Below are 26,287 nucleotides of genomic sequence, written 5' to 3' on the forward strand. Positions count from 1 at the left end.
ACCATGCCCAGCCAATTTTTAAAATGTTTTATAGAGATGAGGGTCTCGCTATGTTGCTCAGGCTGGCCTCAAACTCTTGGTCTCAAGCAATCCTCCTGCCTCAGCCTCCCAAAGCACTAGGATTACAGGTATGAGCCACGGCACTCAGCCAGATTCTGCATATCTAACTCCCAGGGCATGCCTGTGAAGCAGGTCCATGAACAACACTTTGAGTAGCAAGGCTTCAAAGTGGCCCCCACCTTGCTGTGATACCAGGCAAGCCCCTTTCTCTCTGTGGGCTCTTCTAACCTGGCTCTCAGATCCTTGTGACTAGGTTCTACTGCCTGGCTCAGGTGGCCAACTGGCTTCCTGGACCCAGAAGGAGGAAGGGGCAGCCCCGGTGGCCAGGTGCTGTTGGGTCTTAACTGAGGGGCGGGTAGTCTGAGAAGCTTTCCACGCACATGGGCTTGCCCAGGATCATCTGGGCGATGGCCAAGTCCCCAGACTTCAAAGCTCTGGGGTTGTCTTCCACTTTCTTGCCCAAGCGCTGGTTTGCAAACTTGCTGCTCTGCAAACATGCAGGCAATGTGGGCTGTGTGGCGGTACAAAACTGGTGAGTAGCCAGCTGTGGTGCAGCCAAAGTAGTTGAGAATGATCACCTGGAAGCCACGGTGGGATGGGGAGGGGAGAAAGGGGGGCATCAGCTAAGCCCCATCCAAAGGAGGTGACCCTGATCAACTAAGAGGTCAGGCACCTTGGGCACATTTTATTTTTTAATTTTTTGAGACAGAGTCTCACTCTGTTGCCCAGGCTGGAGTGCAGTGGCACGATCTCTGCTCAGTGCAACCTCTGCCTCCCAGGTTCAACTGATCCTGCTACCTCAGCCACCCTAGTAGCTGGGATTACAGGCACATGCCACCATGCCCAGCTGATTTTTGTGTTTTTAGTAGAGATGGGGTTTTGCCATGTCTGGCCTGGCCAACATGTGTCCAGCCCCAGAATCTGTATTTTTGAAACACCTTCCCAGATGATTGTAAACCACCTGGTTTAAGAAATACTGCTTTTCAGCCAGGCATGGTGGCTCATGCCTGTAATCCCAGCACTTTGGGAGGCCGAGGTGGGCGGATCACTTGAGGTCAGGAGTTCAAGACCAGCCTGGCCAACATGGTGAAGCCCCGTCTCTACTAACAATACAAAAATTAGCTGAGCGTGGTGGCACATGCCTGTAGTCCCAGCAACTCGGGAGGCTGAGGCAGGAGAATCGCTTGAACTTGGGAGGCAAGGTTGCAGTGAGCTGAGATCCTGCCCCTGCACTCTAGTCTTGGCAAGAGTGAGACTCATTCTCAAAAAAAAAAAAAAAAAAAAGAAATATTGCTTTTCAAGATGTTGTTGTGGAAACTAACAGATTCGTTGAAGTACATTGGTTTGTTCAAGGGTGCACACAAATAAAAGGCAGAGTAAGAATTCTAACCCAGGCAGTCTGACTCCACCTCCACAGTGGTCAAGAGTCTAATACAGAGCCCATGCCCTGCGACCACTCTGAGTGAGCTGGCAGCCCTAGGAGCAGCGGAACATGCCCCTCAGTGGGTGTCTCACCTGGGAGACGAAGCTCGCCACCTCTGAGGGTGGGTCATTCTTGCTGTCCTGCCAGGTCACCTCGCCTGATGTCCTTTACTGATACGTTCTTCACATGGAAGCCCACCTTGTCACCAGGCAGGGCCTTGGTGCATCTCCACAGACTCGACTTCCATGGTGATGTTGCATGGGGCGAAGGTCACCACCATGCCTGCTTCCACCTGCCCCACAAGCACAGTGCCAATACCTGGAGGGACAGAGCACTCAGGGCCATCAGCAACCAGACCCCAGTAGGTCCCCAACCCCAAGCACCTCCACAAGGCATGAACTTATCCCCATTCTTGTACCTGCCTGTCAGGGGCAGCTGCAGGGGCTTGTCCGTGGAGTGGGTAGCAGTGTGATTGAGTCCAGTGCTTTTAGCAGTGTCACACCTGCCACATTCCGTTCCTTCCTGGTGACCTTACAGCCTTCGAACCAGGGCATCTGTAAAAGCCACCAAATGTGCAGCTCACTCAGCCCAGAGAGAGCGCAAATCTGATCCAGGGCCCAGCCTGCAATTAACATGAACCTCAAGGGATGCATTCTAAACCTTGGTTTCCCCATCTGTGAAACAGAGATCTCACCATCTACCTTACGGGCTGTTGTAAAGACACAGAAGACCACACATGAGCCATCCCATGACATCTACTGTGCACTTGCTAAATGATGATGATTAAATCTCACAGGCACTGTGAGATTGGCTCCCTGCATCAAGCTAATATATTTCAGAAAGCAGAGATTCCTGGAATCTGAATATCCCTTAGATCCCATTCTATCTGTTCATTACACAGGTGGAGAAACTGAGGTCCAGAGAAGGGAGGGACTTGTTAACATACAGCAAGTTAAATAAGTGTCAGGAGTAAAAATAAAAGTAAGATTCAAATACTCTAACACTCATTCTTTTTTTTTTCTTTTCTTTTCTTTTTTTTTAACTTTTTTTTTTTATGCAGTCTCACTTTGTCACCCAGGCTGGAGTGGAGTGGCACAATCTCGGCTCACTGCAACCTCTGCCTCCTGGGTTCAAGCGATTCTCCTGCCTCAGCCTCCCGAGTAGCTGGGATTACAAATGCACGCCACCATGCCAGGCTAAGTTTTGTATTTTTAGTAGAGATGGGGTTTCGCCATGTTGGCCAGGCTGGCCTTGAACTCTTGACCTCAGGTGATCCACCCACCTCAGTCTCCCAAAGTGCTGGGATTATAGGCATGAGCCACCACGCCTGGCCTCTAACACTCATTCTGAAAACTAAGACGGTTTGGTGCAGTGGCTCATGCCTGTAATCCCAGCACTTTGGGAGGCTGAGGTGGGTGGATCACCTGAGGTCAGGAGTTCAAGACCAGCCTGGCCAACACGGCAAAACCTTGTCTCTACTAAAAATACAAAAATCAGCCTGGCACGGTGGTGCATGCCTGTAGTCCCAGCTACTTGGGGAGGCTGAGGCAGGAGAATCGCTTGAACCTGGGAGGCAGAGGTTGCAGTGAACCAAGATCACTCCACTGCACTTCAGCCTGGGCGACAGAGCAAGACTCCATCTCAAAATAATAAATAAATAAATAAATAAATAAATAAATAAATAAATACTAAGACTAAAGTTTCTAAAGACTCAGACATTTCCCAGTGAAGTTGCCTGTATTAGTCCGTTCTCATGCTGTTAATAAAGAGATACCCAAGACTGGGTAATTTATAAAGAAAAGAGGTTTAATTAACTCACAGTTCTGCATGGCTGGGGAGGCCTCAAGAAACTTACAATCATGGTGGAAGGGGAAGCAAACACATCCTTCTTCACGTGGCAGCATGGAGAAGTGCCAAGCAAGGAGAGAAAAGCCCCTTATAAAACCATCAGATCTCATGAGAACTAACTCACTATCATGAGAACATAATGGGGGAAGCCGCCCTCATTATTTAATTATCTCCACCTGGTCCCACCCTTGACACATAGGGATTATTACAATTCAAGGTGAGATTTGGGTGGGGACACAGAGGCAAACCATATCAGTGCCCTGAAGAATGTGCTTCAGGGTCTCAAAACTGTTCCTAAGGATGCTGACTTGTAAGCAAAGCCACCATTGTTGAGTGTAAGACCTTCCAGGGGGATGATTTTCAGTATGGCAATGCATTATACACATACCTTTTAAGAAGATATAATATTTACTCATCTAAAAACCCTGGCCAAAGCTTACAGACAATTGCTTCTTGGCATTTTGGCTAAGATCAAGTACAAAGCTCAGAGACATAATCTTTGCCTTCAAAGACTGGAAACACAGGACAGAAGAGGCATAGAAGGAACAAAGGTGGCTGATATTAAGGGCTAAGTGGGCAGCCGGACTATCACAGCAGCAGAGTTGGTAGACACGTAGGCTTAGATCCAACACACTGCCAGAAACTCAATAAAATGCTTCTCCTTTCCCGTCACAGGTCCTGGAGTAAATCTATAGGCTTCAAAACTTCAGTCTCCCATCAGCATTGAAAACAATGCCAACTCCAACCTTAGCACAATAGAGGAAGGCCTCTCAGTAGCTGGTCGACCCTCAGACATGGGAGGATGCAGTGATTGCGTCAGGGGAGGCTTTGACAGGTGGGGGAAGGGGGCTCTAGACAAGGGAAACCTTCCATGGCAGAGAACCAGAGCTACACAGTATAGAAGCCATGCAAAGCATATCTTGCCTCATGGACTCAAAAATTGGTATCCCAAGGAAGAAAGCTACTGTTTCTATTCATATTCAACTCTTTTTGGGGTGGATGAGTAGTGGATAAGAGGCTTTGAAAGCATTTTTTAGTAAGCACTTTTATATAAATAATTCAAGTTTGTAAAAGGAATATTTTTCTTTCTCAGAAAGGATAATTGAGGATCAGAAGTGGGTTGCCCAAGGCCCAGTGACTGGCAAATGACCAGATCAGAAGTTGAAAATGAGACCAACTCCCCAGACTCAAATACAAGGCTCTTCCCACTGAGCCTGCAGTGAGGGTGAGGTAGTGATGAACTTTACCCGTTGGTTTGATGAACTTGGTGGCTCACTTGGTTCTATGCCAATCCATAGTCCTGCTACTACAAGCCTATGAGGTCAGCAAACTACAAGTTGAATATCTAGTTCACTAGCTGCAGGCTAACATGCTTTGTTCTTTTGGCATCTAGAATACAGTAGGTGTGTAATAAATGCTCGGAGGACGTGGGGATGAAACTCATGTGTCTCACTAGCTGAGATGTGTGATAATACTCAGGTTATGGGAAACAGGCACTGAAGCTTCAGGTTTCTGCTCTAATGTTATCTTAGAGCCCACCCCTGCTTGAATACCTGATGTACAGTAACTCTCCCACACTGTGTCCCTTCACCTTTTTGTAGAATTTTCTGAAGCACTTGTCATCGTCTGCCTTACCCCTTCCCAGTCTCCCAGGAGGCTGAGCTCCAACAGCAGAGTTGCTTCTTATTCGCTGCGGCACTCTCAGCACCAAGGACAGTGCCCGGCACACTGGCGCTCAGTCACCATTTGAAGGGACACCCTGCCCCTGCAGGTCTAGTCTTTTCTCAAGGGCAATTGGGCAGTCTGTGTCAGAAGATTCCAAAAATAATGCCTACCCTTTGTTTCTTTTTTTTTTTTTTTAATGAAACTCTTGTAGAGGCAGGGTCTTGCTACATTGCCCAGGCTAGTCTCGAACTCCCGGCCACCAGTAATGCTCCAGCCTCAGCCTCCCAAAGTGCTGGGATTGCAGGTTTGAGCCACCATGCCCAGTGGTTCATGAGGAATTTATTTCATTAGGAGTTGATTATAATTAAACTACCAAAGACACATGGAAAGATTTATTTACCAAGATGCTTATGACAGGTTTTAATTTTTTTAGTAGAGTTAACATTCTTAATTATGGCAGTTTTTTGTTTTCCGAGACGGGGTCTCACTCTGTCATCCAGGCTGGAGTGCAGTGGCATGATCATGGCTCACTGCAGCCTTGACCTTCCAGGCTCAAGCAATCCTCCCATCCCAGCCTCCTGTACTAAAAATACAAAAAATTTAAAAAAATTAGCCAGGCGTGGTGGCAGGCGGCTGTAGTCCCAGCTACTTGGGAGGCAGGAGAATGGTGTGAACCCAGGAGGCAGAGCTTGCAGTGAGCTGAGATCGCGCCACTGCACTCCAGCCTGGGCGACAGAGTGAGACTCCGTCTCAAAAAAAAAAAATTTGCTGGGCGCTGTGGCTTATGCCTGTAATCCCAGCTACTCGGGAGGCTGAGGCGGGAGAATCACTTGAACTCAGGAGGCAGAGGTTGTGGTGGGCCAAGATCACGCCATTGCACTCCAGTCTGGGCAACAAGAGCGAAACTCTGTCTCAAAACCAACAACAACAACAACAACAAAAAGTGATGTGTTAATATGTAAGGAGTTTATACTGCTATTTTAAAATAATTACATTTTAAATTTTTTTTAAATTTCATATTTTATTTATTTATTATTATTATTTTTTTTTTGAGACAGAGTCTCACCCCGTTGCCTGGGCTGGAGTGCAGTGGTGCGATCTCATCTCACCGCAACCTCCACCTCACGGGTTCAAGTAATTATCATGCCTCAGCCTCCTAAGTAGCTGGGATTACAGGCACGCACCACCATGCTTGGCTAATTTTTGTATTTTTAGTACAGACGGGGGTTTTCCAAGAAGATTATGGAAAAAAGAGTGATCTGATATGGTGATTCTCCAACTTTCTGCTCTTGGGAACCCTTTACACTATTAAAGGGACTCCAAAGGGATTTGATTATGTAAATTAGAGCTATCTATATTCATTATATTCAAAATTAAAACTGAGATGTTTTGTTTTGAGATGGAGTCTCACTCTGTCACCCAGGCTGGAGTGCAGTGGCGCAATCCCGGCTCATTGCAACCTCTGCCTCCCAGGCTCAAGTGATTCTCGTGCCTCAGCCTCCCGAGCAGTTGAGATTCCAGGCATGCACCACCACGTCTGGCTAATTTTTGTATTTTTAGTAGAGACGGGGTTTCTGCATGTTGGCCAGGCTGGTCTCGAACTCCCGCCCTAAAGTGATTGGCCCACCTTGGCCTCCCAAAGTGCTAGGATTACAGGCATGAGCTACCATGCCCGGCCAATAATTAAAACTGGCGCGGTGGCCCATGCCTGTAATCCCAGCACTTTGGGAGGCCAAGGCGAGCCAATCACTTGAGGTCAGGAGTTCGAGACCAGCCTGGCCAACGTGGGGAAACCCCATCTCTTCTAAAAATACCAAAATTAGCCTGCCATGGTGGCATGCACCTGTAATCCCAGCTACGTGAGAGGCTGAGGCATGAGAATTGCTGGAACCCGGGAAGTGGAAGTTGCAGTGAGCCGAGATGGGCCATTGCACTCCAGCCTGGGCAACTCCATCTGAAAAAAAAAAAGAAAAAGAAAAAGAAAAAAGAAACACATGGGGGCGCTCTCGCCACAAACTGCAGAGAAAAATGATCTTAAAACCAAGGACATTGGAGGGCCTTGGATGCCTGGGTGGCTGCTATTACAACACTTTTCTGATCACATTGTCACCAATTCTGGTCTTTCCCCTTAGGTTACAGGTAGTGATAGGGATGGTTGGGAAATGTAGCTAATTTCACCTTCCTGTAAGCTTTGTTTTCCATGAATTATTTTGCATCTTGGTGTATTGATGTAATTTCTTGGCTATAACTCCCACAAGTTCATAAAAGGTAATGTGAGGCCCTATGACACCCATCTCTGGCCTTTCAGGCTATGCTTCTGAAAGCATCTGTGGAGTGTTGGGAAGGAAACTGGCTTTGGCATCCAAAGACTAGGCACCAGGTCTCAGCTTCACCACTTCCTGGCTGTGTGACCTTTCACCTCTCTGAGCCTCATTATCTCACCACTAAGAGAAGGACGGTAATAGCTGCCCTCACAGAATTATTGTGAAGAGCAGATGAGCAGTAAAATGGCTTTGTCAACTGTAAAGTACCGTAGGAAGGTCTATATTTGTTATGACACTGGCCTGTGGAAATATGTAAATAAGTAAATATCTAATATGTGGTTTTTAAAGATGCTGATTCTTTGCTGTCCTAATTCCCTATTGTTGCAGAAATTTCATTTTACCTCTCAAGAGGTTTTTCTGGTATCTGGACTTTAAAAAATACAGGGCTGAGCTTTTGGCCAGGGTGATGTTGGTAGTGACCCAATTGTCTGGAAAGTCTTTCTGTGCACCAGCCCGTTAGAGTGCCAGAAATCCCACCATTGGCAATCTGCTGCTTTACATTCTTCTTATAAAACATCAACATCTCCTCTTCTTCTTTTCTTTCTTCCCTCCTTCCAAAGCCTTTTCCACTGGCTTGCTGATTCCTTAAATTCTACTTTCAGATCACTGAGTGATCTTGGCTCACTGCAACCTCCACCTCCAGGGTTCAACCAATTCTCCTGCCTCAGCCTCCCAAGTAGCCGGGATTACAGGCGCCTGCCACCATGGCTGGTGAATTTTTTTATTTTGCATTTTTAGTAGAGATGGGGTCACCATGTCAGCCAGGCTGGTTTCAAACTCCTGACCTCAAGTGATCCGGCTGCCTCGGCCTTCCCAAGTGCCAGGATCACAGGCGTGAGCCACTGCGCCCTGCCTACTTTCAGGCACTTTGATTTGGTCTAAGACTTCACCTCCCAGCTAAAACTGCTTCTAGCTCTAAGGAAAACCAATACTGGGGCCTGGTGCATATGTATATTTTTATATATATATTTAATATATAATATAATATATATATAACTTTTAAAATATATATATATATAAATGTAACAAGGTATAGACATTTTGGAAAACAGTTTGGCAATTTCTTTTTTGAGATGGCATCTTTCTCTGTCACCCAGGCTGCAGTGCAGTGACATGATCTCAATTCACTGCAACCTCTGCCTCCCAGGTTCAAGTGATTCTCCTGTCTCAGCCTCCTGAGTTGCTGGGATTACAGGGGTGCACCACCACATCCGGTTAATTTTTGTATTTTTAGTAGAAGTAGGGTTTCACCTTGTTGGCCAGGCTGGTCTCGAGCTCCTGACCTCGTGATCCTCCCGCCTTGGCCTCCCAAAGTGCTGGGATCACAAGCATAAGCCACCGCGCCCGGCCTGCAATTTCTTATAAGACTAAACATGCAATTATCATATAACCCAGCAACTGTATTCTTGTGCATTTATCCCAGATAAATTAAAATTTAAGTTCACACAAAAACTTGCAGAGAAATGTTGTTTTTTGAGTTTTTGAGATGGTGTCTCGCTCTGTCTCCCAGCCTGGAGTGCAGTGGCACCATCTCAGCTCACTGCAAGCTCCGCCTCCCGGGTTCATGCCATTCTCCTGCCTCAGCCTCCCAAGTAGCTGGGACTATAGGTGCTCGCCACCACGCCCAACTAATTTTTTGTATTTTTAGTACAGACAGGGTTTCACCATGTTAGCCAGGATGGTCTTGATCTCCTGTCCTCGTGATCCGCCCACCTCGGCCTCCCAAAGTGGTGGGATTACAGGCGTGAGCCACTGCGCCCGGCCTGAGAAATGTTTATAGCAGCTTTATTTGTAACAACAAAATACTGGAAACAACCCTTCAGTGGGAGAATGGTTGACCAAACTCTGGTACATCCATACCATGGAATACTCCCCAGCAATAGCAAAGAATGAACTACTGATACATGCAGCAACCTAGATGGACATCAAGAGTGTTATGCTTAGTGAAAAAAAGCCAGTGTCAAAAGATTACATACTGTGTGATTCCATTTACATAACATCTCAAAGTGACACAACTATAGAGATGGAGAGCAGATTAGTGGTTGCCAGAGGACGAAGACGGGGTGAGGAGCCGGGAGAGGGTGAGGGTGGCTGAGAATACAAAGAGGTAGCATGAGGCTGTGATTTCGAGGTGATGGAATGATTCTGTATCTTAACTGTGGTGTTGGTTACACAAATTTGTACATAGGATAAAACTAGAACTACACACATACAAATGAATGCAGTTTTAAAAAATGGTAAAAACTGAGTAAGGTCTGTAGACTGGCTAATAGTAATACACAAAGAGCAATGTCAGTTTTCTGGTTTAGATGTTATACTATGGCTATATAAGATTTCACCATTGGGGATGGGTGTGGTGGCTCATGCCTATAATCCCAGCACTTTGGGAAGTCAAGGCAGGCAGATCACCTGAGGTCAGGAGTTCAAGACCAGCCTGGCCAACACGGCGAAATCCCATCTCTACTAAAAACACAAAAATTAGCTGGGTGTGGTGGCGCATGCCTGTAGTCCCAGCTATTTGGGAGGCTGAGGAAGGAGAATCACTTGAACCTGGGAGGTAGAGGTTGCAGTGAGCCAAGATCACGCCACTACACTCCAGCCTGGGCAACAGAGCGAGACTCCATCTCAAAAAAAAGAAAAAAAAAATCTCACAATTGGGGAAGCTGGGTGACTGATATGTGAATCCCTGTGTGCTGCTCTTACACTTGCCTTTGAGTGTGTAATTATTTCAAAACAAAGAGCTTAAAATTTGGGTGGGGGAAGTACCTAGGTGAGACCTCTCCACCATTGTCCAATGTGTTTATTGCAAGGACTCCCCTACTGCAGAGTGGGATGCCACGTTTGCAACATCCTGCAGCTTGGAGCTGGGGTTGATGTTTATGTGGACTTTTCAGGTACCTGTGGAGGATGGTGGGGGCAGGAATACCTGATGAGTGGATGGAAGGAGAGAGAAAAGAAGTGGCAACTGTAGACAGATGAGTCAGGTATGGCACCAAGGACCAGCCTGAACATGCCTGAAAATCAGCCCATATGCCGAACGGAATAGGAGGGACTTGGGTCTCTGACTCCTAAGACAAAGACCTCTCCTTTTATTGAATTATGTGGTTTTCCAAATCTTTCTGTGATTATGCTTAGGGGATATTTTAAAGACTGCACAGTCCTGGAACCCTTCTCTTTAGTTGATCCTGATTATACAGGGAATGTTTGTGTCCTTCCAAATTCATATATTACAATCCTTACCCCAAAGGTGATGGTATTAGGAGGTGGGGTATTTGGGAGGTGATTGGGTGATGAGAGTGGAGCCCTTATGATAGGGATTAGTGCCTTTATCAAAGAGACCTCCAAGAGATAGCTAGCCCCTTGTACCATGTCAGGACACAGCAACAAGGCACCCTCTATGAATCAGGAAGAGGGCCCTCACCAGACACCAAATCTGCCAGCACTTTGTTCTTGGACCTCCCAGCATCCAGAGCTGTAAGAAATAAATGTCTGTTGTTTATAAGGCACCCAATTTATGGTATTTTGTTTCAGCAGCCCAAACAGACTACGATAGTCTTTTTTTTTTGAGATGGAATTTCACTCTTGTTGCCCAGGCTGCAGTGCAATGGCATGATCTCGGCTCACCGCAACCTCCGCCTCCTGGGTTCAAGCGATTCTCCCGCCTCTGCCTCCCGAGTAGTTGGGATTACAGGCATGCACCACCATGCCCAGCTAATTTTGTATTTTTAGTAGAGATGGGGTTTCTCCATGTTGGTCAGGCTGGTCTGGAACTCCCGACCTAAAGTAATCCACCTACCTCGGCCTCCAAAAGTGCTGGGATTACAGGCATGAGCCACTGCGCCCGGCCTTAAGATAGTCTTTTTAAAAACTTTAAAATAGTGCATTAAATATACAGAACACTTCTGCTTCTGGCCAAGATGAGATAACAGAGACCAGATATATTCTCCCAAGTGAAACAATGGAAAAAACTGGACAAAATCTATGAAACAATGGTTTTCTGATATTGGACCTCACCAGTGCAGGACAGTGATTCCCGAGAGAGGGGAAACAAATGAGGTGAGTCTTATGATTGCCCGCCCGCCCCCCACCTTGCTGCCTGGGACAAGTTTCTGAGCTGCGGCATATGGAAGGGAGCTGCATTAAGAGGGTTGGGGCCGGGCACCGTGGCTCACACCCAGGTGGAGCCTGATGGACTTCTGGAGCTGAGCAGCTGGAGCTGAGAGTCCAGGGAGGCCGCAGTGGCTGGAGTTCAGGGCAGAGTATTGGAGAGGAGAGAGCTGCAGAGAGCTCTGCAGAGAGTTCCCTCTTCACTGATCAGCACATGTGTGTAAGGAAGCTTCCTGAGGCTGGGGAAGAATCACCTGAAAGGACCAGAGGAAAAAATCACTACAGTTCACATGGCGACAGGAGTACTCTGTGTTCCCACCAGGCAGAGTAGAAAACCTCTTAATTCCAGGGGGATTGGGTACAGTCCTCAGAAGTGTATTGTTTCAGTAGTGGGACAAAATAAGCCCCAGAATAAAGGCTGCTCTGGTCTCACCTAACAACCTCAAAGTCTGGCCAGGCACAGTGGCTCACGCCTGTAATCCCAGCACTTTGGGAGGCGGAGGCGTGGGGATCACTTGAGGTCAGGAGGTCAAGACCAGCCTGGCCAATGTGGCGAAACCCCATCTCTACTAAAAATACAAAAATTAGCCAGGCGTGGTGGCAGGCACCTGTAATCCCAGCTACTCAGGAGGTTGAGGGAGGAGAATTGCTTGAACCCAGGAGGTGGAGGTTGCAGTGAGCTGAGATCATGCCACTGCACTCTAGCCTGGGTGACAGAGTGAGAATCCATCTCAAAAAAAAAAAAAAAAAAAAAAGCCCGGGCACGGTGGCTCACGCCTGTAATCCCAGCACTTTGGGAGGCCGAGGTGGGCGGATCACAAGGTCAGGAGATCGAGACCACGGTGAAACCCCGTCTCTACTAAAGATACAAAAAAATAGCCAGGCACGGTGGCGGCGCATGTAGTCCCAGCTACTCGGGAGGCTGAGGCAGGAGAATGGTGTGAACCTGGGAGGCAGAGTTAGCAGTGAGCCGAGATCGCACCACTGCACTCCAGCCTGGGTGACGGAGTGAGACTCCGTCTCAAAAAAAAAAAAAAAAAAGACTCAAAGTAAACCTCAAAAGGATCAAACTGTTTCCAAGTAACCTTAAGTATCCCGTAACACATTTCAAGAATATTCATAGGAACACGAAAATAACTAGCACCCGAAGAGGTGCAATTCACAATGTCTGGCATCATCAAATTAAAAATTACTAGGTATGCAAAGAGGAAAGTAAATAAGACCTAAAATGAAAAGAAAAATAAATTAATAGAAACAAACTGAGAAATGATACAGATGATAGAATTAATAGAAAAGGGATGTCATGATATCCTGGTTGGGCTAAAAAAAAAAAAAGAAGAAGAAAGAAAAAGAAAAAAAACAGAAAAGGGAATTAAATGTTACTGTAACTATACAGTATCCCACATGGTCAAACAGGTAAAAGAAAGATTAAGTATGATAAGTAGAGACATGGAAGATTTTGTAGATATGGGCAGGAGAGGGGGAGTCTTGTTATGTTGCCCAGGCTGGTCTTGAACTCCCGGCTTCAAGCAATCCTCTCACCTTGGCCTCTTAAATTGCTGGGATTACATGCGTGAGCCACCATGCCCAGCCTGGACATGGAAGACTTTTCAAAGACCCAAATCAAACTTCTAGAAATTAAAACAACATGTAAAATGAAAAATACCCTTGCTAGGAGTGACAGCAGGTTAGATACTGCCAATGAAAAGATTGGTGAACTTGAAGGCATAGCAATAGAAAGTATCCAAAATGAAATGGATTAAAAAAAAAAGATTTAAAAATAGTTACAGAGCATCAGGGAGCTTTGCAACAACTTCAAGCAGCCCAATATATATGTAAATGAAGTCCCCAAAGGAGGCAGAGGGAAAGGAAAGATAAAAAATATTTAAATAAATAATGGCCAAATTTTTTTTCAAGTTTGATGAAAACTGTACTCCTACGGATCCAAAAACTTCAACAGACCACAAGCACTAAAATCCATGAACCTAACTTTGAAACCACACTAGGAAGCGAAGAGACAGCTTATCCCAGAGCTACAGCATGCGTAATCAACTTTCCTCTGTACAAAGTTGTCTGTGTTCCTGCCTGGAACCACCCAGCAGAACAGAAGTGATGGAACTGCATGGTCCAAAGGAAAACTCCGAGGAGCTGGGTTTGGGTTCCAATTCTGCTTCAGTTAGCCCTTGAGGAATATTAAGGGGGTTGGGGCTGGGCACAGTGGCTCATACCTATAATCCCAGCACTTTGGGAAGCCAAGGCAGGTGGATCGCCTGAGGTCAGGAGTTCGAGACCAGCCTGACCAACATGGTGAAACCCCATCTCTACTAAAAATACAAAAATTAGCTGGTTGTGGTGGCAGGCGCCTGTAATCCCAGCTACTTGGGAGGCTGAGGCAGGAAAATCGCTTCAATCTGGGAGGCTGAGGTTGCAGTGAGCCAAGATCGCGCCACTGCACTCTAGCCTGGGCAACAGAGCGAGACTCTGTCTCAAAAAAGAAAAAAAAAAAAGACCTGAACAACATAGTGAGACCCCCATCTCTACAAAAAATTTAAAAATTGTTTAGCTGGGCATGGTGGCAGTGCCTGTAGTCCCAGCCACTTGGGAGGCTGAGGCAGTAGGATTGTTTGAGCCCAGGAGGTTGAGGTTGCAGTGAGCCAAGGTAATGCCACTACATTGTAGCCTGAGGACAGAGTGGGACCCGGTATCTTAAAAAAAAAAAAAAAAAAAAAAAAAAAAAAAAACTTGCAAAGCAAATTGTATCTTTCCATCTTTGTAACAAAGCAAAAAATGAAAAAAACTCAAAATATACACATATAGTGAATAGTGTGGATAAATAAATTCCAAAATCAACATTAGGTCTCACAATCCAACATTAGATTGTAGGGAACTACAGAGAGATTGACTTTTCGTATTTCCATCTAGTTTGTTTTATTACAATGGCATGTATTATTTTTGTAATAGAAAAATTTTATAAAAATTCAAAACAAAACAAAAACCAAACCCACACTGCCAAAGGTCGCGCCAAGGTTTCCACAACCCAAGGCCCTCCCAAAGCTTCTGAGCCCCCTGGAAAGCAGCTTGCACCTTCAGCCCCTAGGGGCGCTGTCCACTCAAGCCCAGGCCTGGAGTTCTGGTACAAGGCTGGCCATGGGAAAAAGCATTAAAGTCCTGGGACAGGAGGAAGACAAGCCTCCAGGAAGCCAGGGTGTCCCACAGATGGGAAACCCAGCCAGGACTGGGCTCAAGAAGGTGCTGCCAGTGCGGTTCTCGCCCTGGAGCTGCCTGGTGCTGGGGTGCGAGGGATGATGGGAGCGGAAAGTGGGAATAAATGCAGATTCTGGGACATAAGTCAGGACGCTTCAGATTGTGTTTTTGTAATAAAGCGGATTCCTTTATGGAACCCAAATACCAAATGCACCAAAGCTAATTTGTTCAATGCTTAGTCCTATTATTACCAATATTTACAAGTGTGCACCATGTGCCAGGCAGTGTGTTTTACACACATTAGCCTTTATTCCTCCTACATCACATGAGGTTCAATTTTATTACCATTTCCATTTTACAGGTGGGGAAACAGACTCAGAGAAGTGAAGTGACTTATTCAGGGCACACAGCCAGCAAAAGCCAGGCTAGGATGCAAACCTAGCCCAGGCTCCCAGCCACCATGCTGTACTGCCTCCCAGCCTGCTAGGCACAGGGACATAGACGGAGCCTCGGCGCTTCTGTCTATGATGGAGACAGCACAGGTCTGGAGTGACAAGTCCTGCTTATGATCGCAGGAGCCCCATTGGGCTCGGGAGCACTGAGGTGGGGCGTTGGGCTGCAGGGATCTCTAGGCAGGACTGAGGAGTCCACAAGCCGCACCTGAATTCTTACCCAGCCACTTTTGGCCTCTCTGTAATCCCCACGGCCAGCACCACACCCTGCCTCTAGAAGTTTGTAGCTCCCCCTCTAAAATGCTGGCCAAATCCCTCGCCTATATGCCTCTCAGCACAGTTGGCTTTTCTGAAAAACAATATAGTCCTGTGGCTAAGGACGTGGTCTGTAGGCCATGGAGGTCCACAGACCTGAGTTTAAATTCCAGCTTTGGCCAGGCATGGTGACTCACTCCTATAATCCCAGCACTTTGGGAGGCGGAGGCAGGTGGATCATTTGAGGTCAGGAATTCGAGACCAACCTGGCCAACATGGTGAAACCCTGTCTCTACTAAACATACAAAAATTAGCCGGGCATGGTAGCATACACCTGTAATTCCAGCTACTCAGGAGGCTGAGGCAGGAGAATCACTTGAACCTGGGAAGCGGAGGTTGCAGGGAGCCGAGATGGTGCCACTGCACACCAGCCTGGGTGACAGAGCAAGACTTCATCTCAAATAAATAAATAAATAGATAAATAAATTCCAGCTTTGACCCTGGTGGTATATGGGTGAGGTGGGGAGATGGAGATGGAAACCCCAAATATACATCAGCCCAGCAGCCCTAAACCGCCTTCTTTACTGTTAGGAAAACAAAACAACAACAAAAAAATGGTGTCATGAATATGAACAGCATTGTCAGATAAATTAGTTGAAGTGGTTTTTTTTGGTACTGTGTCCTCAAATTTAATGGATTAAAAGGCCGGGTGCAGTGGCTCACGCCTGTAATCCCAGCACTTTGGGAGGCCGAGGTGGGCAGATCACCTGAGGTCAGGAGCTGGAGACCAGCCTGGCCAACATGGTGAAATCTCGTCTCTACTAAAAATACAAAAATTAGTCAGGCATGGTGGTGGGCACCTATAGTCCCAGCTACTTGGAAGGCTGAGGCAGGAGAATTGCTTGAACCTGGGAGGCGGAGGTTGCAGTGAGCCCAGATTGCACCATTGCACTCCAGCCTGGGCAACAAGAGCGAGATTGCATCTCAAAAAAAAAAAAAAAAATGCATGGATTAATGTGTCTTGTATATATATATTTTAAAAACCTCTACCAAAAAAAAAAAAAAAATCCAGCTTTGCTATTCACTAGCTGTGTCATCTGCGTGGCCTTTGGCAAGTGGCTTAACCTCTGAGCCTCAGTTTCCTCCTCCCAAAAATGAGAATACTAATATGTATTTAATATAAATTTTTTTTGTTTTTTTTTCTTAAGAGGCCAGGTCTTGCTACGTGGCCCAGGTTGGACTCAAAACTCCTGGGCTCAAGCGATCCTCCCGAATAGTTGGGACTACAAGTACCACCACTCCCAGCTTTCATGCAGCTATTGAGAGGATACATTGAGGTCACGTATGTGAACATACCTGACACATATTGAGTATTCAAAAAATGACAGTTCTCTCTCCTGTGAACCTCTGCTTGTTTATTAAAAGGAGGAAGTTGGATAAAAATTCAGGGCTTCTCAATTTCTCTACTTAAAAACACCCGTGAGCTTTTCTCTTTTCTCTCTATATAGGTTTTGAAATTCTGGTTCATACACAATGGAATACTATGCAGCTGTAATAAAGAAGACTTTTCAAAATTAGTTAAGGGAAAAAAGTAAGGTTAGGAATAGTGTGTCTTGTACACTAGAATCTATGTTAAAAAGAAGGGGAGAGGCTGGGGAGTGGCTCATGCCTGTAATCTCAGCACTTTGGGAGGCCAGGGTAGGTGGATCACTTGAGATCAGGAGTTGGAGACCAGCCTGGCCAACATGGTGAAACCCTGTCTCTACTAAAAATACAAAAATTAGCCGGGCATGGTGGCAGGCACCTGTAATCCCAGCTACCCGAGAGGGTGAGGCAGGAGAAATCGCTTGCACCTGGGAGGTGGAGGTTGCAGTGAGCTGAAATCGTACCACTGCCCTCCAGCCTGGGCAACAGAGCAAGACTCAGTCTCAAAAAAAAAAAGTGAGAGAACAATACATAGGCACACTCCCAGGTCTTTCATTCCCTCTACCACCCAGACTATGGCACAGTTTACAAGAGTTTCAACCCCCCACTCTGAGGAAGCCGCAAGTCCACCCAACGGTATGGGGTGATGCTCCCCAGGTTAAAGGACAGGATTTGAGGTTCACGGTTCCAGAAGCTCTATCAGTGCCTTAAATCTGATATTCTGGGATTCTCTACATCCAACAGCAGCAGAAATGCTGCAAGTTGGCATGGTCTGTGGCAGAGTAGGGAAGTTCTGCCTGGAGAAACCATTTCAGACCAGCTTTAGAAGAGGGAGAGGGAATGCTGCTAGCTATCTGACCCAACAAACTGATTTAAGTGAGTCACAGGGAGGGGGGACAGAATCCGTAGTGCCGTGGACAAAGCTGGCATCCCTACCCCCTCAACAGGGTCCTTGCCTTGGCCAGTCAGATATCCCACAGCCATGCGAGACAAGATGCCCCATCTGTTGCTGTGGTGTCTGGGATGCCAAATAAGAAGGCTGTGTACCTGGCGGAGGAGGAGGAGAGAGAAGAAATACCATTTAATTATTTGTGCCAGGAGACACCTCCCACCTCTGCCTCCCTCCTTCCCTAGGGCCTGGTCATGTGCATGTGTGCCGACCTCCCCCATCAGACTGTGAGTTCTGGCAGGCAGGTGTGGGTCTCATTCAACGCTAACTCTAACTCCTAGCCAGAGCATGGCACAGAGTGGATGCTCACTACTTGTTCATTGAGTGACTTACTGGTGACCTGAAGTCATTCTCCATTTCTTCCCCTGTCATCCATTCTGTCACCCACTTCTGTCAGTTCTTCCTCAGAAATGCCCCAGGGTCAGCCCTCACTATTTGCTGCATGGGAAGCAGTCTAGGTAGTTAGTGGTTACGAGCATGGGCTTTGAAGTTGAGTTTTCTGGGTTTGAATCTTGATTCCACCTACTAAGTTGCAGGGAGGCCTCAGGAGACTCATCTTTTCTCCGCACCTCCAGGTTGTTACTAACATGCTTCCCTCTGCCAAGAATGCTCTCTCCTAATATCCCCACCTAGCGCATCTCATCTTCCAAGGCCCAACCCATCGGTCACTCTTTCTGAAGGCTGCTCTGAGCCCCTGGGCAGGAAGCATCTCTCTTCCCTCCTGGTTCTACTAGAGCATAGGTCAGACTTCTTGAACTAGCAGTTACAATATGGTAATAGACTATAGACTATGTCATGTTCATCTATGCATTCATTTATTTTGTTTTTTGAGCAAGTATGATTGAGCACCTACCATGTGCCAGGCACTGTTCTAGTCACTGGTGAATGAAAGCACCAAAGCCCCTGGCCCTGGGGAGCTGGCATTTTAGCTTCCCCCATGGTCCTAGAGGCAGCTCTAATGTGGTACAAACCACTTAGTCTTAGAGTCAGGGGAGCTGGGCTCAAATATTGGCCCTGATCTTCCATAGCTATGAGATCCTGGGTACATTTCTTTTTCTTCTCTTTTTTTTTTTTTTTTGGAGTGTGCAGTGGCACGATCTCAGCTCACTGCAACCTCTGCCCCCTCAAGTTTAAGCAACTCTCCTGCCTCAGCCTCCTGAATAGCTGGGATTACAGGAGTGTGCCACCATGCACGCTGGCTAATTTTTTGTATTATTATTATTATTATTATTATTATTATTATTTTTGTAGAGACAGGGTTTTGCCATGTTGGCCAGGCTGGTCTCGAACTCCTGACCTCAGGTGATCCACCTGCTGGGATTACAGGCGTGAGCCACCACAGCCAACTGAAATATTTCTTTACTGTGAAGACAAATGACTGCTCAAATAGGATGAAAGGCAGAATGAAAGGTAACTGACTTTACCTTTAGTTGGCTTTAGTGGCTAAGAGACCACATAAAGGGCATAAACTTACCCGAGTGTTGTCAGACCTAATTTTTTTTTTTTGGAGTCTCGCTCTGTCGCCCAGGCTGGAGTGTAGTGGTGCGATCTCGGCTCACTTCAAGCTCCGCCTCCCAGGTTCACACCATTCTCCTGCCTCAGCCTCCGCAGTAGCTGGGACTACAGGTGCCTGCCACCATGTCTGGCTAAGTTTTTGTATTTTTAGTAGAGATGGGGTTTCGCCGTGTTAGCCAGGATGGTCTTGATCTCCTGACCTCGTGATCCACCCGCCTCAGCCTCCCAAAGTGCTGGGATTACAGGTGTGAGCCACTGTGTCCAGCCTGTCAGACCTAATTTTTTAATGGTGTCTCAAATTTCATGAAGGCATTATTCAGGCTAAATCCAGACCTTTTGCGATTGGATTTAGCCCATGGGTCCCATTTTTGTCCTCTGTTTGGGCTATCTACTTCTGACCTCCTATTTCCAGTCAGAGCCAAGCCTTTGCCCAGGGTGGGAAGGGTGGAGAGGGTAGGGAGGATAGGGGAGGGGAAGGAGAGGCCCCACCTGGGAGAGATGTCTTCAGGTTCACCAAGAAGCCTGCTTGGTTGAGTGTGGTCAAGGTCATGATGAGAAAGAACGAGATGACTGAGATGATGCAGTCACAGCCCCCATAGATCACAGCCAAGACCAATAGGGCAGGGCCTCGCATTTTGGGGGAAATAGTGGACCGATGGACAATCCTGTCCAGGTGAGACGCTCTCTTCCCTCCTCCCTTCAGTCCTCCCGGACTTCTCCTCCCAGTCATTATCCTCAGTCCCCACTCCGGCCCTTCCCCCTCCTCCCTCTCCCTCTCTGTTTCTTCTTCTCACCTTCCCCTCTTCTGCAGGGATTCACCAGAAGAACCCAGACTTAGGAGGCTGGCTAGTTGAGTGAGCCACCTGGTCTCTTTCTGCCTCAGTTTACTCATTAAGAGAATGGGGTGGCCAGGTGTGGTGGTTCATGCCTGAAATCCCAGCACTTTGGGAGGCCGAGGCAGGCGGATCACCTGAGGTCAGGAGTTCAAGACCAGCCTGGCCATCATGGTGAAACCCCGTCTCTACTAAAAATACAAAATTAGCCTGGTGTGGTGGCACACACCTGTAGCTCCAGCTACTCGGGAGGCTGAAGCAGGAGACTCGCTTGAACCCGGGAGGCAGAGGTTGCAGGGAGCCGAGATTGCACCATTACACTCCAGCCTGGGTGACAGAGTGAGACTTCGTTTCAAAAAAAAAAAAAAGAAAAAAATTGATTCCTCAGCCACAACAGCTAAATTTCAAGTGCTAAGAGCCACATGTGGCTCGTAACCAATATTCAACAATATGGATATAAAATATTTTTGTTACCACAAAAATAGAAAGTTCTTTTTTTTTGTCTTTTTTTTTCTCCTTTTTGTGGAGAATAGGGTCTCGCTATGTTGCCCAGGCAGGTCTCGAACTCCTGGGCTCAAGCTATCCTCCCACCTCTGCCTCCCTGAGAGCTGGGATTACAGGCATGCGCCACTGCACCTGGCAAAAACAGAAAGTTCTATTGAACAGCACTGCTCTTGGAGAAATCATCTGACTGTCTGAAAATGTAAGCCTGAGCCATGGTGCTAGGGGACCTGAGTTTCTGTCCAGCCCCATCACTGACTGGCCAGGCAGTCTTGGACAAACCACATACCTCTGCGCCTCATTCTCTCTATGAACTGTGGGCAGAGGTGGGATCAGGCAATATGTGAGTCTCCTTCAAGCTCTGACCTTCTGGGGTGAATTCCATGAGCTCTGAATTCAGTTTCCAGCTACCTCCACCCCAGTCCCTCTGGAGTGTCTCAGCTGGCCCAGACTTTTCCTGTCTACCAAGAGGAGATCAGATGAACTCACTTGCCCTCGGGCTGTGACGCACTATGTGTTTCTCAAGGGACAACATCTGACTGGACCTGGCCCAGTGTGAGCCAATCAGAATCTCCCTAACCAGAACCTGGTTTAGGGACTTAGGGTCAGTTAGTGAGTCTTTGCAGGTAGCTGAGACTGTCCCTGGGAGAAGCAGGTGGCTGCAGCCATGAAGCTGTGCACGACTGAGTGGAGGAGAATGCCAGTCTGGAGAGAAGACAGGAGAGGGTGAGAGAGAGGAGGAGAGAGGAAAACACAGCCGACCTCCAGGGATTAGTAGAGAGAAGAATCCCCAGTTTAGGCTCTTGGAATGTGTGACACCCTTGTGTTTTTTAATACATTCTCCCCACTTTCTATTATTTCTACAAGTTCCAACTTATTTCTGTTTCTTGTCACCAAAGATTCCTAACCCACATAGGTTAAAGTGAAGGGGTTTGCTTTATTACTTTTCTGAAAAGTTGAGTAAGTTTTCAGTTGGAAAAAAGTGCAAGGTAAAAAAGGACACACACACACACACACACACACACACGTCATGCACGCAAAACTAACAAGAACAAACGAAAGGAAAACAGCTATCCATTACTGATTTGCCAAGTGTTTCTGGAGCACCTACACCATGCCAGGCATTGTATCCAGAGCCTTAGACACATGACCTTGTCTAATCTTCCCTACAACCCTTGAAAGGTGGGCAATGTTTTCTCCATTTCAGAGACAAGGAAATTGAGGCACAGAGAGGTTAAAGGACAGGGCAAGGACACACAGCTGGCCAGCAGCAGAGACAACTTGAGCCAGGGCTTGGCGAGAGGACAGTCAGCTGGGTCTTTCTGACATCAGCACAGCTCCTGAGCAAGGAGATTTCTTGGGTGGGGACCCACTTGGCTCAGAGAGTGCAGCAAGCCAGAAAGACCCCACCCTGCCATGAGGGCGCAACCCGGTCATTCTGGCCACAGAGGAGCACAGTGGTCTTTCCACAGTTTGAAGCGGGAAGGGTAGGTTCAAGAAGAAAATCCTCCGAAGTAAAAAAATACTTGGAATCTTTCAAGATCTCTTGTTTTCCATCTTCTCCAGATTTCTCCTATAAAAAAGCCTTTCTGGATTGAGAGTACAAATCATTCCTCTCCTAGCTCCATGGAGGAAGGGAAGAGGCAATACCAAAATTGCTTCTGGAATCAAGAGCTTACTTTGCAGTTGCTCGACTTAATATACAAAAATCTCTTACGGCCAGGTGTGGTGGCTCACACCTGTAATCCCAGCACTTTGGGAGGCCGAGGCAGGCGAATCACCTGAGGTCAGGAGTTTGAGACCAACCTGGCCAACATGGTGAAACCTGTCTCTACTAAAAAAAAAAAAAAAAAAAGCAAGGCTTGGTGGTAGGCGCCTGTAATCCCAGCTACTTGGGAGGCTGAGGCAGGAGAATCGCTTGAACCTGGGAGACGGAGGTTGCAGTGAGCTGAGATCATGCCACTATACTCCAGCCTGGGCGACAGAGCAAGACTGTCTCAAAAAAAAAAAAAAAATCTCTTTCAAATCAATAAGAGGAGGCCACTGGCTGGGGTAGCTCATGCCTCTAATCCCAGCACTTTGGGAGGCTGAGGCAAGAGGATCACTTGAGCCCAGAAGTTGGAGACCAGCCTGGGCAATATAGGGAGACTCCCTCTCTACAAAAAAAAAAATTTTTTTTTAATTGGTTGGGCACGGTGTCTCACGCCTGTAATCCCAACGCTTTGGGAGGCCAAGGTGGGTGGATCATCTGAGGTCGGGAGTTCGAGACCAGCCTGACCAAGATGGAGAAACCCCATCTCTGCTAAATATACAAAATTAGCCAGGCGTGGTGGCACATGCCTTTAATCTCAGCTACTTGGGAGGCTGAAGCAGGAGAGTTGTTTGAACTCGAGAGGTTACGGTGAGCCAAGATGGCACCATTGCACTCCAGCCTGGGCAACAAGAGCAAAACTCCATCTCAAAAAAAAAAAAAATTGGTTGGGCACAGTGGCTCATGCCTGTAATCACAGCACTCTGGGAGGCCAAGGCAGGCGGATCACCTGAAGTCAGGAGTTTGAGAACAGCCTGGCCAACATGGTGAAACGCCGTCTCTACCAAAACATACAAAAATTAGGGCCAGGAGCGTTGGCTCACGCCTGTAATCCTAACACTTTGGGAGGCCGAGACAGGCGGATCACGAGGTCAGGAGATTGAGAACATTCTGGCTAAAAGGGTGAAAATCCGTCTCTACTAAAAATACAAAAAATTAGCTGGGCGTGGTGGTGGGCGCCTGTAGTCCCAGCTACTCAGGAGGCTGAGGCAGGAGAATGGTGTGAACCCAGGAGGCAGAGGTTGCAGTGAGCTGAGATCGTACCACTGCACTGCAGCCTGGGCAAGAGAGTGAGACTCCAACTCAAAAAAATATATATATATCAGCCAGGTATGGTGGTGTGCGCTACTCGGAGGCTGAGGCAGGAGAATCGCTTCAACCCGGGAGGCGTCACTGCACTCCAGCCTGGGTGACAGAGCAAGACTCTGTCTCAAAAATAAATACATAAATCAAAATAAAAATTAGTGAAGCATGGTGACACACACCTGTAGTCCCAGCTACTCAGGAGAATTGCTTGGGTGTGCAGTGAGCTGTGATCTCACCACTGTACTCCAGCCTGGGCGACAGAGCAAGAGCAAGACTGTTTCTCTAAATAAAAGGCAAATTAAAACAGTACATCATTTCTTTTTATCTTCCAGGTTTTCAAGCAATAGAAAAATTATAAAAACCATTGTTGATGAAGATGCAGGAAAACAGGCACTCTCGCCGGGCGTGGTGGCTCATGCCTGTAATCCCCACACTTTGGGAGGCTGAGGTGGGTGGATCACGAGGTCAGGAGATCGAGACCATCCTGGCTAACACAGTGAAACCCCATCTCTACTAAAAAATACAAAAAATTAGCCGGGCATGGTGGCGGACACCTGTAGTCCCAGCTACTCCGGAGGCTGAGGCAGGAGAATGGTGTGAACCCGGAAGGCGGAGCTTGCAGTGAGCCGAGATCGCACCACTGCACTCCAGTCTGGGCGACAGAGCGAGACTCCGTCTCAAAAAACAAACAAAAAAAGAAAATGGGCACTCTCACAGTCTCATACTTTGCTGATAGGAGTTTCAAATGACATAATTTATCTGAAGGGTATTTTGGAAATATGAATCTAAAGCCTTAAAATGTGCATCCTTCTGACTCATTAATTCAACCTGAGATACTTTTCAAAGGAAATATAATTACAGGTGTTCTTTCCTGAGTTGTTTACAACAGTGGGAGTGTCTCTGGGGTGGGCTGAGACTGCCAGGGTGGTGGGGGCACTCACAGGGTTTGGGGCAGCTGCTGTTTAACAACTGGAGCAGAAATATTTGCATAGTTTACCAACCAACACCGCCATACTGCACATATTCAATGTCATTTTTTGTTTATTTGTTTGTTTTGTTTTGTTTTTGAGACAGAGTCTCGCTCTTGTTTTCCAGGCAGGAGTGCAGTGGTGCAATCTTGGCTCACTACAACCTCTGCCTCCCAGGTTCAAGAGATTCTCCTGCCTCAGCCTCCTAAGTAGCTGGGATTACAGGCACGTGCCAGCATGCCCGGCTAATTTTTATAGTTTTAGTAGAGACAGGGTTTCACCATGTTGGCCAGTCTGGTCTCAGACTCCTGACCTCAAGTGATCTGCCCTCCTCAGCCTCCCAAAGTGATGGGATTACAGGCGTGAGCCACTGCGCCCAGTCAATGCCAGTTTTTAAAACTAAAAAAAAAAAAAAAAAAAAAAATTAAGGGTTGCTCCTTCTTCCTCATAAAATTAGAGGTGGGAGCTGGAATGCGAGTTCTTGCCTTTCTAGTTGAGCACAGATGCAGGGGCTACACTCCAGGTGGGCTCCTATCTGCAGGACCAGCAGCAGGACAAGGTCACCAGGGTCCAGCACAGCGGCTGTGGACACCAGAAGGCACAGCAAGGAAGATACCAGAAGCCCTATGTCCAGGGCTCGCTTCCAGCCAAAATCATGGCAGTCAAGGTGATGAGGACGCCATAGAAGGCACAGAAGAGGAAGGAGGCTCTCCTGTCTGGGCTCCAGCTGTTCAAAGGCACTTGCAATATGGGAGGGCTGGGACCCTCCGTGGGAGGGTTGCCACCTTAGCCCATTTAGCCCACTCCATGTTGCCCTGCAGTTTGTGTATATTCTCCCCATTTTCAGATGGGGAAACTGAGACTCAGAGAAGTGAAATGACTCATGCAAAGTCACACTGCTGGTAAGTGGGGGGACTGGGATTTCAATACATGTCCCTCATTTTCTGAGGTCTTTGCCAGTATGCCACTCCCAGTATATTTGTTGATGGATTGAGACAAGCTGAGTTAACATCTTCACCAGACTTGGGGAGGCACAGGGATTGGGGGTGTCCTCTGGGGGTCAAACCATCAGCAAATGAGATTTGAGTCAAGCTGGATCTCATTCAATGCAATGTTCCCCATGACATGCCACCTCTAGGCCTTTGCTCGGGCTCTTTCCTCTGCTGGTAGCACTCCCCTCCACAGTCCAAATCCTGCTTCACACGCCAATAGATGTCCACATTTACTCCGTCCGACAACCCGTCCATATAGGTATGACCACATTTCCCCATTCCAACAATGAAGAGATTCATGCTGGGAGGGGAAGTAATGTAACTAAGATCATCCAGTTAGTAAGTTACAGAGCTGGGATTAAAGCCCAAGTCTGTCTGAGTCCAGAGAACTTCCCACCTTTCACCAGATCTTAACTTTATAATTTAATAATCAACAACCTTGTGAAGTAGGTTGTTAGAGGTTAGAGACATTAATAGTAGGTTAGAGACACTATTTTCCCCTTTTACAGATGAGGAAACTGAGGCTTAGAGGAGGCAATTAGAATAGTAGTTAAGTGGTTGGTCTTTGGGTTCAAATCCCTGCTGCAGCACTAATAAGTCGTGTGACCTTAGGCAAGTGACTTCACCTCTTTGAACCTCAGCCTCCCATGTGTAAAATAGGGTGAGTAATAGTACTCGCTTCAGAGCTTTTCACAATGATTAAATGAGATGAAGGTATCTTATGCATTCAATGACCTAACACATGGAAAACACTTATCTGGATGGTAACTGGTATTTGTTGCCCAAGTGACGCCTGCCTGAATGGGACCACTTAAAGGGGAATTTCCTCCTTCTTGATAACAGGTTTCATCCACTGGGATTTCTCTCCAG

The 26,287-nt window shown here is 47.1% G+C and overlaps 1 pseudogene; it reads right to left on the reverse strand.

Moving 5' to 3' along the window:
• Nucleotides 1-400: 400 nt before the first annotated feature.
• On the reverse strand, nt 401-25,717 carry LOC134809796 (elongation factor 1-alpha, somatic form-like; annotated as a pseudogene).
• Between the last annotated feature and the right edge of the window lie 570 nt (nt 25,718-26,287).

This window comes from Pan troglodytes, chromosome 1 (genome assembly GCF_028858775.2).
Source record: "Pan troglodytes isolate AG18354 chromosome 1, NHGRI_mPanTro3-v2.0_pri, whole genome shotgun sequence".
NCBI classification, from domain to species: Eukaryota; Metazoa; Chordata; class Mammalia; order Primates; family Hominidae; genus Pan; species Pan troglodytes.